Genomic DNA, 13821 nt, shown 5'->3' on the forward strand with positions numbered 1-13821 from the left:
GACTCCTGTGTTCTATTTGTTCCATTCTGGCCTCCTTAGATTGTTCCCTTGTCCTTCGGGGCTGTGGGGAAAAGACCCCTGCCTGTGATAGGTTGGGAGGGGAACACAACTCAGGGAGCTGAATGCAACCTAAAGACTTGAGAGATGGGCGGCTGGCATCTCCTGAGTGGAGCTGGGGTGGCGGCGGGGACGCCTGGATAGTGTCTTTCTTCCTGGCTGACCCCCGTCTTCCCTCATACCTCTCCCTCTTTTTCTGGCTGCACCACACAGCTTTCAGCATCTCAGTTCCCCGACCAGGGATTGACCCTGTGCCCTCAGCAGTGAAAGCGCGGAGTCCTAACTGTTGGACTGCCAAACAAGTACCCCGGCTTGAGTCCCATTTCTCCTCTGCGCCTCAGTTTCTGCCCCAGTGCAGATGACCCCATCAAGTCCCCACCTGGACCCCGCAGCTAACGATGTGTCTGTCTAGGAGTGGAGTTCTGAGGGCCAAAACTGTCCAGTACAGCATGAGGGTAACTTCTGGGGCTGGCGCAGGGAACCCCAAGTCCCTCCTGCCTTTCCTCACAGGTGGGAAGGTCATGGAGATTCCCCTGATCCCTGAACTCTGCCCAGCCCGTCCCTCTCAGGGTGGGGTGGGGGCCATCTGGGTTAATGAGGTGCTGGCAGGCACTGGCAGCCAGGCAGCTGACTGGAGGTGTGTCTTTCTCTAGGCAGAGTTGGGAAGGGTGAGGTTGGGCGGAGGAGCTGAGGGTTCCAGCTGGGAGGCACCAAGTCACGTGAGACAGATAAAACCAGGAGGCCAGGCCAAAGGGCACAGCTGACGGCTCCTTAGATGGGAACTGATGCCCTCCCTCCCTACGCTGCTTACTGGCAGTGTTCTCTGTGCCAAGGTGCGAGGGGTATATAGAATACGCATTCCTAGTATGAGTATCCATATTGAATAGTACAGGCTTCCCTGTACTACCCTGTAGTTCAGCTGGTAAAGAATCTGCCTGCAATGCAGGAGATCCGGGTTCGATTCCTAGGTTGGGAAGATTCCCCTGGAGAAGGAAATGGCAACCCACTCCAGTATTCTTACCTGGAGAATCTCATGGACAGAGGAGTCTGGCGGGCTACAATTCATGGGATTGCAGAGTTGGACACGACTTAGCGACTAAACATCACTACCTACTCCAGTGTTCTTGGGTTTTCCCTGGTGGCTCAGGCAGTAAGAATCTGCGTGCCCTGCGGGGGATCTGGGTCCAATCCCTGGGTTGGGGAGACCTGGGTTCAATCCCTGAGCTCGGAAGATTCCCTGGAGGAGGGCATGGCAACCCACTCTAGTATTCTGGCCTGGAGAATCCCCAAGGACAGAGGAGCCTGGTGGGCTACAGTCCATGGGGTCGTAAAGAGTTGGACACGACTGAGCAACTAAGCACAGAACAGCAGCATTCTTAATACAGACATAGTCTCTGACTTTCAGGAGATTACAAAAGAACGGGGAGACACACAGACCAGTGGGGAACATTGGTATGTAAGTTACATGTAAGGAATGAACCAAGAGCTGTGGGAGGGACTTACAGCTACATAGGGCAGCCAGGGAAGGCTTTGTAGAGGAGGCGAACGTTGTGCTGGGGCTTTGAAGATAATTAGGAGTTTGCTAGGTAGAGTAGGAGGGAAAGGCATATCTGGAGGAGGGAATGGCATGAATGAAGACCAAGTGTTTAGAAAGGAAGGGGAAGGGACTTCCCTGGGGGTCCAGTGGTTAAGATTCCTCCTTCCAAGGGGAAGCTGATTCAGATTAGGGGACTAAGGTCCCACACGTCTCTGGGCAACTAAACCCTTGCACACAAACAGAGCGCCCTCGAGCTGCAACGAAGACCCAGCACAGACAGAAAAAAAAAGAGAAAGTGGGGAAGGGCAAGACTCCCAAAGGCCTCCTGAGAGTCTGCCCTGATGGCCTCCTGGGGACATCGCCTCCTCCCAGCTGCCGATTTCTGGGTGGTGGCTTGAGAGGACTAACTTCTTCCTGGCATTCAAAGACTTCAAATGTTGGTCCTGGTTATGCTTCCTGCCTTTCACCTGCTGCTCCTCTGCTTTGTCCCTGGACCGTCCCCATCCTCTGAATCTGCAGCAGCTTCCCTGGCTCCATGAACTTGCTCAAGCACATCCCCCTGGCCAGCATAGCTATCACTTCTGACCCCTTGTCCCCCCATCTCTACTTCTGCTTCTTTCAACATCCTGCATCCTGCATTTTCCTGCCAGTTCTTCAACCAGAGCAATCACTTTCTTTCCTGCTTTCAATGCCTTGGCCACCAAGCTCCTTTGAAAGGCACAACCTAATCTTGCTGCTGTGGGCCTAGTTGCCCAAGGCCCTTGCTGGACTCTTAGCTCCTTGGGGGCTGGGACACCCTAGCACAGGGGCTGGTGCAGGCCTAGCATTGCTGTCTGTGGAGTTGAATGGCCTTGACTTACTAAAGGACCCAGATAGAATGAACTTGTAGGTAGAATGTCATATCTCTGCTCCTGCTGAAGTAACCACCTTTGTTTTTTAAATACTTGGAACGCTTCCCTAACTTCATTGGGGCATTCCGTTCATTAGTAAAGTTTCAGCGTTTTCTCAGTGGTGCTCATCTAAAGGCTTCTGGCTCTTTAAGACAACCACTGCACATAGGTTTTACCTTGCACACCAATTCTCATGGATTAATAGTGGAGTATTCTAGAATATTTTGTCCAGGGCTTCCCTGGTGGCTCAGTGGTAAAGAATCCGCCTGCTAATGCAAGAGACACGGGTTCGATCCCTGGTTTGGGAGGATCCTCTGGAGAAGGAAATGGCAAACCACTCCAGTATTCTTGCCTGGAAAATTCCATGGCCAGAGGAGGCTGGTGGGCTATAGTCCGTGGGGTCGCAAAGAGTTGGACACATCTGATCCACTAAGCACACAGCATGCACCTCACCCCGGAGGGCCCTGGTCTCCCCTAGTGGCAATCCTTGGAAGTGCAGTTATATTTGGTCTGCGTGGGCAGGAGTGGCCAGGCCCCCAAGTCCTGGCCTTTTTCAGTGAGATGGCAGCTGTGTGGTCTCACAACTCAGCACTCCTCGCTGTGCAGGAAGGCTGCCTAACATCCTTGGCAGATGGTTCTCGCTGCTGCCTGATTACTGCCAGCAAGGCTGCTGCCCAGATTGTCCCTTTGTTCCCGCAACTCTGATCACTGATAACCCCTTCCTCCAAGTTGTCATTTGATTTCCTCCCTCAGGTCTGGCCTGACAGTGGGTGTCCACCTGCTCAGCCCAAGTGACTCAGAAGCTCACAGAATGAAGAATTTTAAGGCTCTGGGTCAGTCTTTGCAAAAGTTTTCAAAGTGAGAGTAGCTCACGACTCCCAACCTCGGTCAGCTTCTATGAGCACTATGGCCCTTGTCACGAGTCCAGGCTCACAGCCAGCTCTTGCTCATGAAATACACAAAGTATATGTGTGTTTTGAGGTTCATTTGGCCAGAGGGACTGACTGTCGGCCCATCTCATTATGACGCATCTTGCCCAGCCTGGGAAGGTGGGCAGCTCTTTCACTCCTAAAGCAGACGCTAGCACAACAGTCCTAAATCATTATTTATAATTTGATTTGACAACCCTGAATTTCAGGAAGTTCTTTCTCATCTCTGACCCAAATACCTCCTGCTCAAGCTTAAAGTTATTTCCTCATGTTCAGGGGAATACCTGTCTCTGTATCATGGGCCCCTTTTTGGATAATTGAACCCCAATTTGGGTCACAGTTCATGGCTTCCCATGTGTCGCTAGTATCAAAGAATCCACCTGCTAGCAAGAGTCTTAAAAGACACTGGTTTGATCCCTGGGTTGGGAAGATCCCCTGGAGAAGGAAATGGCAACCCACTCCAGTATTCTTGCCTGGAGAATTCCATGGACAGAAGAGCCTGGCAGGTTACAGTCCATAGAGTCACAAAGAGTGGGACATGACTGAAGCGACTTAGCAAGCACACTCATTGTAGCAGCATCCTGAAGCCTTGGATTCACTCCCCAACCTTCAGAGACTTAGATTCTCAGTTTGGGGTCATGTGGGCAGCCCCTAGGTCTCAAGAACCATCCTGTGCACCTGGCACTGTGTTCAGTGGAGACCAGTTAGCTCTCTCCCCTGCATAACCCAGTGGAGCAGGGCTGCCTGTATTAGCCCATTTTGATAGATACAAAAACGAGTCTCAGAGGTAAAGCCCTTGGCCAAGGACATGAAGCCAGTATGTGGAACAGCACATGGAACATCCAACAAGGCTTCAGGGCAGGCATTGGTCCAAACACTAGCCTCACAGGAGATCTCTGTGAGCATTTTGGAGAGATGTCTTCTCTGACCTCGCCCCCATTTCATCCCCATTTTTTGCTCGTCCCTCGTGGCGCTTGTCGTAAAGAACCCGTCTGCCAATGCAGGAGACTTAAGAGACACAGATTTGACCTTGGGTCAGAAGGAACCCTTGGAGGAGGAAATGGCAACTCATTCCAGTGTTCTTGCCTGGACAATCCCATGGACAGAGACTTGTGGGCTACAGTCCATGGGGTTGCAGAGAATTGGACACGACTGGGCACACAAGTGTTTGTCTCTACCCTGATTCTGCATTGATCCTTTGCATCTGCCTAGGTGACCTTCAGTCATGGCCCCATGCGTTCCTTACAGTCTTTGTTCAAAGGCAGGCCCTTCACAAGGGCTTTTGGGGCAGGTGAAATTGACTTCTCCAAGTCTCCATCCTTGTATGTAAAATGAGGATAATAATACTAATTTTTGTATCATTATGATAATAACAGCTAACTTTTTACTAAAACAATTACTAGTGCAGGCATAATTTGGCACTTGACATGTGTCATTTCATTTAATCCTCACCAAAACCCTTCGAGTTAGATATTAACCTCATTATAACAGATGAGGAAACAGGCTTGGAGAGGTTATATAACATGCTCACGAGGACAAAGTTAGCCAGAGGAGAAGCCGGGATTTGAACTCAAGTTGTCTGACCCCAAAGCCTGCACCTCTCACCTGCAGAAAGCAAATGGGTTACTGTGGGTAAGCCTGTCGTGAGATGGTGAAGGACAGGGAAACCTGGCTTGCTGCAGTCCATGGGGTTGCAAAGAGTCAGGCATGATTTAGCGACTGAAATGAACTTAACTGAAAGCCTGCCATGGGGCTAGGAAACCTGCCTTGTTTCCATCTGAAAGGTTGTCTCAGCATTCAAAGAGACAGAAGTCTCATTCCTGAAGCCTTGAGAAGTGATGTTGGTCTTTGCTCAGGGCTGTCCTGGGGCACACTGTTTCCTTAAAAAAATAAAATAAAAAAAAGCATCTTCATGGGATTTTGCTATTGGTCTAAGGGTTAAGACTGCACGCTTCCACTGCTGGGGAAATGGTTTCAATCTCTGGTTGGGGAACCAAGATCCCGCGTGCTGAGCGGCACAGCCAAAAATCATCTTCGTATATCACCCCATCCCCCAAGTATCACTTCTCACATCTGTTCAGCCTCTCTGCTCTGTCTCCTCAAAAGCTCTCTTCCTGATCATCTGTCCCAAAGCCGCATCCTCTTGTCGTTATAAAGCCACCTGCCCCTGTCCTCTGGCAGATTTTTCTGGGAAGCCACTGTGCTCAAAAGCAGGTAGTCAACTCCCATGAGGGTGGAAGATGCTTGTCTTGGTATCTGGACTCTGGGCACGTCCGAGGCTGATGGGAAACCCTAACGGGCTGGGGGGCCAACCAAGAGGGGATTTAGAGAACTACCTTCCTCATGGGCCTCTGTTCCGTCTCCCTTTTCCTTCCCCTCCTCCAGTCCCCAGGGGAGGGCTGAATGGGGGCTTATTCGACCCTCCGGACCCATCCAGTTCTGCACATTCTGCACAACTCAGACTGATCCCCACCCAACCATCAGGCCCCTCCAGTCCCCGCGCCCTCTCCCACCTTTGGCTCCTGTTGCTTTCGCCACCCCCTGCCTCTGGCCCTGCCTTCACTGTTACCAAACGTTCCGTGGTGAGTGGTGGGTGTTGCTTCTCCTTAACTAGGCTGTGTACTCCTTCAGAGAGGCAGCAACAGCACAGTTGTCTAGCTCAGGTGTGGAGTCAGGCAGCCTTGGTTTGAATCCTAATTCTGACACTTTGGCTATGTGGCCTGGGCAAGTTACTTAATCTCTGTGTCTCTGAATCTTCAAAGCAGAAACATCTATCTCATCTGATTGTATGAGGACCAATTGAAAGTATTGAAAAAGCAAAAGTGTAAGTCGCTCAGTCGTGTCTGACTCTTTGTGACCCCATGGACTGTAGCCCACCAGGCTCCTCCGTCCATGGGGATTCTCCAGGCAAGAATACTGGAGTGGGTTGCCATGCCCTCCCCCAGGGGGTCTTCCCAACCCAGGGATCAAACCCAGGTCTCCTGCATTGCAGGCGGATTCTTTACTGTCTGAGTCACCAGGGACCAACTGAGTTAATATTAAAAAGGGCTTAGAATGTGATCTGACATTGTATGCTCAATTCATGTTTATAATATAAATAAAATGCAGCAATGGACAAATAATTAATTACTGCTGGAATAATTAGGCTTCAGAGCAAATTAACAAGAAGAGAAGATACTACAATACTAGTAAGTGGCAGGCTTGCAAAGTATGTATTTAATGATTGTTGTTAAATGCGTTCTTTACAGGAGAATCACATCACAGTGCTGTTAAAAGTTAATCTAACAAGGACACAGTAGGAATAAACAAATAAGCTAAGAAATGACTGACGATTGACAGGCAGGAGATGATCCAGCAAGCAGGAGACTTGTATCCAAATTAAAAAAGGAAAAAGAATGATTTTCCATTATCCAGTAAATTAGGGGCCAAAGTTAATGAAAAAATTTTCTAGAAGTCATTGTTTTCAAAAATATAAAACACTGAAGTGCCTCTGATACTTGTCCCTTTTACTTAAAGACCTCAAGTAATAGCTCAGTTGGAAATGCACCTGCAATGCAGAAGACCCCAGTTCGATTCCTGGGTCACGAAGATCCACTGGAGAAGGGGTAGGCTACCCACTCAAGTATTTTTGGGCTTCCCTTGTGGCTCAGCTAGTAAACAATACATCTGCAATGCAGGAGAACTTGGTTCAATTCCTGGGTCGGGAAGATCCACTGGAGAAGGGAAAGGCTATCCACGCCAGTATTCTGGCCTGGAGAATTCCATGGACTCTATAGTCCACAGGGTCACAAAGAGTTGGACACGACTAAGTGACTTCCGCTTTTACTTTCTTTTGCATTCAACTGTTGAAAATAAATGTGAAACTTCTCACTTCCTCCTCCTGGAAGTCGTGTGAATATACAGAGGAGAACAGACCCAGACAACACGTCTGAGGGTACTAACCAAGCTCTTCAAGGCTGAGAACAGCCAGGGAGCAGGTGTGCCTCACAGCAGACAGATGCTCTTTAAGAATCATGACTATTTTTAAGATAGACAGATAAGGCATGGTGCTACGCCACCAGTTTGTCACCTACATCATGTAAAGTACCATCACTCTTAGAACTTCACCTGTTTTGTGCTCAGGGATTCACCCTCAGGAATCAGGCATTCTTGGACAATGGGGGGCAAATGGAAATGAATAGCATCATGGGGCTTTCCCAGTGGTCCAGTGGTTAAGATCCTGTGCTTCCTTGGCAGAGAATTTGGGTTTGATTGGTCCAGGGAGTTCTGCCTGCCTCAAGGTGCTGCCCCTCTGTGATATATCCAAGTCTAATGGCAACCCACTCCAGTGTTCTTGCCTGGAGAATCCCAGGGATGGCGGAGCCTGGTGGGCTGCCGACTATGGGGTCACACAGAGTCGGACACGGCTGAAGCGACTTAGCAGCAGCAGCAGAACACCCCAATGGGGCCCAAGTATATTTTTATTTATTATCATTTATCACTGCTTTATGGACTCATTTTCTATCAAATCCTCAAAAAATTTTTTATTGCAGTCTGTGCTGTACTTAGTCACTCTGTCTTTCTCTTCGCAACCGCAGGGACTGTAGCCCACCAGGCTCCTCAGTCCATGGGATTCTCCAAGCAAGAATACTAGAGTGGGTGGCCATGCCCTCTTCCAGGGGATCTTCCTGACCCAGGGATCAGACCAGCATCTCTTATGTCTCCTGTATTGGCAGGTGGATTCCTTACCACAAACAGCACCTGGGAAGCCCCAGTTGCAGGTGTAGAGCAAATTGACTCAGTTATACATACATCCCCTCTTTTTTAGATTTTTTCCCCATATAGGTCATTACGGAGTATTGAGAATAATTTCCTGTGCTATACGGCAGGTTCTTATTATCTATTTCATATATGGTAGTGTTTACATATCAATTCCAGCCTCTCCAACCCCCTGTCCCTTACTGCCTGGTAACCATAGGTTTGTTTTCTGCATCTGTGACTCTATTTCTGTAAATAGAAATTTACAGAATTTTGTAAATAATTCTCTTATTTTGTAAATAAGTTCATTTGCACCTTTTTAGATTCCACATGTAAGCACTATCATGCTATATTTATCTTTCTCTAAGATAAATATTTATCATGCTATATTTATCTAAGGGAAGTGACTAACTTCACTCTGTGTGGCAATCTCTAGGTCCATCCACAACTTATCTTCTTCTTAATGTCACACTGGAGAAGGGCATGGCAACCCACTCCAGTATTCTTGCCTGGAGAATTCCATGGACAGAGGAGCCTGGTGAGCCACAGTCCATGGGGTCGCAAAGGGTCAGACACAACTGAGAGACTAACACTTGTGCCGAAAACCAAAAGATATATGTGACAGAGAAGACATGAAGCTGGGTCACAGGCTTGTGGTGATTCGATTAAAAGAGGACTCAACAAAACTGATATTTTGGTGTCATTTTGTTTGGGGCCACAAAGCTTTTGCATTCCAAGCATTAATATAATCAGTTCAGTTCAGTAGCTCAGTCGTGTCCGACTCTTTGCCACCCCATGAATCACAGCACGCCAGGTTTCCCTGTTCATCACCAACTCCCGGAATTCACTCAAGCTCATGTCCCTCAAGTCGGTGATGCCATCCAACCGTCTCATCCTCTGTCGTCCCCTTCTCCTCCTGCCCTCAATCCCTCCCAGCATCAGGGTCTTCTCCAATTAGTCGATTCTTTGCATGAGGTAGTCAAAGTATTGGAGTTTCAACTTTAGCATCGGTCCTTCCAATGAACACCCAGGATTGATCTCCTTTAGGATGGACTGGTTGGATCTCCTTGCAGTCCAAGGGACTCTCAAGAGTCTTCTCCAGCACCACACTTCAAAAACATCAATTCTTCGGCGCTCAGCTTTCTTCACAGTCCAACTCTCACATCCATACATGACCACGGGAAAAACCATAGCCTTGACTAGACGGACTTTTGTTGGCAAAGTAATGTCTCTGCTTTTTAATATGCTGTCTAGGTTGGTCATAACTTTCCTTCCAAGGAGTGTCTTTTAATTTAATGGCTGCAATCAGCATCTGCAGTGATTTTGGAGCCTAAAAAATAAAGTCTGACACTGTTCCCATTGCTTCCCCATCTATTTGCATGAAGTGATGAGACTGATGCCATGATCTTCATTTTCTGAATGTTGAGTTTTAAGCCAACCTTTTCACTCTCCTCTTTCACTTTCATCAAGAGGCTTTTTAGTTCCTCTTCACTTTCGGCCACAGGGTGGGGTCATCTGCATGTCTGAGATTATTGATATTTCTCCTGGCAATCTTGATTCCAGCTTGTGCTTCTTCCAGCCCAGCATTCCTCATGATGTACTCTGCATATAAATTAAATAAGCAGGGTGACAATATACAGCCTTGACGTACTCCTTTTCCTATTTGGGAACCAATCTGTTGTTCCATGTCCAGTCCTAACTGTTGCTTCCTGACCTGCATACAGGTTTCTCAAGAGGCAGGTCAGGTGGTCTGGTATTCCCAACTCTTTCAGAATTTTCCACAGTCTATTGTGATCCACACAGTCAAAGGCTTTGATCCAGCGGATGTTGGCAATTTGATCTCTGGTTCCTCTGCCTTTTCTAAAACCAGCTTGAACATCTGGAAGTTCACAGTTCACGTATTGCTGAAGCCTGGCTTGGAGAATTTTGAGCATGACTTTACTAGCGTGTGAGATGAGTGCAACTGTGCGGTAGTTTGAGCACTCTTTGACATTGCCTTTCTTTGGGATTGGAATGAAAACTGACCTTTCCCAGTCCTGTGGCCACTGCTGAGTTTTCCAAATTTGCTGGCGTATTGAGTGCAGCACTTTCACAGCATCATCTTTCAGGATTTAAAATAGCTCAACTGGAATTCCATCACCTCCACTAGCTTTGTTTGTAGTGATGCTTTCTAAAGCCCCCTTGACTTCACATTCTAGGATGTCTGGCTCTAGGTGAGTGATCACACCATCATGATTATCTGGGTCGTCAACATTGCAGGCAAATGCTTTAACCTCTGAGCCACCTGGAAAGCTATTAATATAATACTTAATAATAATTAGTAACAAAAATCCAGGAGGGGTGAGAGGCTAAGGCACACCTGTAGTGCCTTATGTGCTGTGTATTATTTTTTACCTGTTCCCTCCCCTCCCTATTAGACAAAATTATTTTCAGCAATAATCATGAAAAGAAAGATGACATTTCATATTTGTCCTGACTCAATGAGAAATGTTTAAACTGTGATTTACCCTCTTTTTTGATGTTTAAAAACAGAAAACACCTATTCGGCCTTTAGATGTCAGGCCCCTTAAATGTTGGGGCCTTCTCTGACCCCTGGAAGTGTTCTCCGTAAGTGTCAAAAACCCCATGAAATGTTAGTAGAAAGATGAGGGAAGAACATTTCATGGAGTAAGGACTTCAGGTAGGAAAGTCAAGCGCCCAGATTTTCCAACGTAGGGAGTTTGAGGAACAGAAATAAACGCAGGATGGGGGGCTCAGGGTCAAGTGGATGCTGGGCATTGTGAGCAGGAACTCTAGAAGAATGGCCCACGGTTTATCTGTGTTTGCTAGCCTTGCCAAATGTCTGCTCTTCCAGGAGGTTCTCAGAGACCAATCCTGAAATTCAGGGCCCTGCCCGTCCAGGGTTGCCCAGGCAACCTCTGTTGGTAAAGAATCCTGTTTACTACCTTCTGACTCACGCTTACCTGTGGTTTCTATGACTGCCACCAACAATGAAGCATAAATCCACTCCTGGAGGGTGGGGTCTGCAGGGTGAGGCTGCCCTCTTCCTTTTTCTGGCTCAGAACCTGGCAGAATTTCCCAGACCATAGAAGAGATAGAATTTCAGGTGTGGGTGTCCTTGGGAGGGGATTCGGAGAGGCGGGGGGCGGGAGTCAAGCAGGGTAGAAGCACAGGTCTCTGCATTTGGGTCTGGGGTTCATGCAGAAAGAACAGTGTGGCCTGAAGTTTATCAGAAGCTCTCTCTGTCTAAATAAATATGGAGAGAGAGTCTTCGGGTATAGAAGAGTTAGAGCAATGAGACTTCCCTGACTGTCCAGTGGTTAAGCCTGCCACCAGTGCAGGGGGCTTGGGTTCAATCCTTAGGCAGGGAACTAAGATCCCACATGCTGCAGTGTGGTAAAAAAAAAAAAAAAAGCGTTAGAGCAAGATTCAGGAGACCTGGGTACTTTCTTCACCAGAGACAAACAAGCTTTCGTCCTCAGGATGGCAGTGGGGATGATAGACTGGATTTATAAACACAAAGCCGGGGGTGGGGTGTGGGAACAGGCTGATGGCAGCTGGTGAGGACGCACACAAAGGAGCCAAAAGAAAGGCAGCCGAAGGGACAGAGGGTCTTTTCAAAAGACCCTCTCATACTGATTCCCTTTGCTACACACCTGAAACTAACACAACATTGCAAATCAACTATACTCCAGTAAAAATTAAAAAAACAAGCACAAAACACCATCTCATCTCACACGCTTGCACAGTCCTAGAGGTTACAAAGCACCTGTGTGTCCATTTTCTCATTCACTTTCCACAGAGCCATGTGAGGAGGCCAGAGCAGGAAATACAACCTATCCTAGAATGGGGAGACTAAGGCTTATCGAAGTTGACTAACACAGTCGAGGTCAAAACCAAGACTAAGATCTAGACATCCTGGCTCCCAGTTCAGTGCCCTTGAAAAACCAGTGCTTTTCAAGCTTCAGCATCTATAGACCACTTTAGTGGGTGTCCAGTACTCACAAAGTACCAAAATTTTGGACACGTTTTAAAAATGATCACAAACTCTAAAATAGAATAAAAAACATTTTAAAAGGTAGCAAATTAATGAGAAAGATATACATGAAACCTTCACTAAAGTATTTATATGGAGGTCGATGTCAGATAGTTTGAGTCATGTCTCTTGTTTGAGTCATATCCAGCCAGTTTTTTGTTGCTGTTGTTCTGTTTCCACTCAATTAGGACAAGTTAAGGAATGAGGTTGAGTGCTTCATGAGACAGGCCTGGATTACAGATGGAAACTTGTATTCAGAACTGTGCAGAGCATTCTCAGGGAAGATGGTTTGCTGAACAATTAGGACCGAAGTCTACAAGTTGAAAGACTGACTATTTTAACTAGATGGTGGTTTAGTCACTTAGTTATGTTCAACTCTTACGACCCCATAGACTGTAGTCCACCAGTCTCTTCTGTCCAGGGATTTTCCAGGCCAGAATACTGGAGTGGGTTGCCATTTCCTTCTCCAGGGGATCTTTGCCACCCAGGGATTGAACCCAGGTCTCCTGCATTGCAGGCAGATTCTTTACCTTCTGAGCCATCAGGGAAGGTGGGGGCAATTGCGGATTCCTTATCCAACCCTTGACTTGGTTCAGCTTTGGAAAGTACTTCTTATTTTGAAGGGCTTCCCTGATAGCTCAGTTGGTAAAGAGTCTATCTGCAATGCAGGAGACCCTGGTTTGATCCCTGGGTTGGCAAGATCCCCTGGAGAAGAGAAGGTCTGCTGCTGCTGCTGCTAAGTCACTTCAGTCGTGTCCGACTCTGTGTGACCCCATAGACGGAAGCCCACCAGGCTCCCCCTTCCCTGGGATTCTCCAGGCAAGAACACTGGAATAGGTTGCCATTTCCTTCTCCAATGTGTGAAAGTGAAAAGTGAAAGTGAAGTCGCTCAGTCGTGTCCGACCCTTAGCGACCCCACGGACTGCAGCCTACCAGGCTCCTCCATCCATTGGATTTTCTAGGCAAGAGTACTGGAGTGGCTTGCCATTGCCTTCTCTGAAGAGAAGGTCTACCCACTCCAGTATTCTGGCCTGGAGAATTGCATGGACTGTGCGGTCCATGGGGCCGCAAAGAGTTGGGCACAACTGAGAGACTCTCATTTCACTTTCTCATTATGATGTAGAATTACAAGTTGTGTGTGTGCATTCCGTTCCGTTCAGTCGCTCAGTTGTGTCCGACTCTTTGCGACCCCGTGGACTGTAGCCTACCAGGCTTCTCCGTCCATGGGATTTTCCAGGCAAGAATACTGGACTGGGTTACTATTTCCTTCTCCAGGGGATCTTCCCGACCCAGGGATCGAACCCGGGTCTCCCGCATTGGAGGCAGACGCTTTAACCTCTAGTTTACCATTTTATCAAAGTAGGTTTAAAATTCTCCTAATTATATGTTTTTTATTTCTTTTTCAAAGAAATCAAATATTGAGACATAGTAAAACTTTGATGAAGCAACTGTGCCAGAGTTTTAGCTTTAAGAAATCCTGATGTTTTATGCCAGTGTTACAACTGTGAAATTTTGATCCTGGGTTCTGATATATAATTAAGACATATTATTTGAGCAGTTCAGTCACTCAGTTGTGTCCGACTCTTTGCGACCCCATGGACTGTAGCACGCCAAGCCTCCCTATCCATCACCAGC

This window comes from Moschus berezovskii, chromosome 6 (genome assembly GCF_049115385.1).
Source record: "Moschus berezovskii isolate FMDL1 chromosome 6, NW_MosBer_1.0, whole genome shotgun sequence".
In the NCBI taxonomy this organism is placed as follows: domain Eukaryota; kingdom Metazoa; phylum Chordata; class Mammalia; order Artiodactyla; family Moschidae; genus Moschus; species Moschus berezovskii.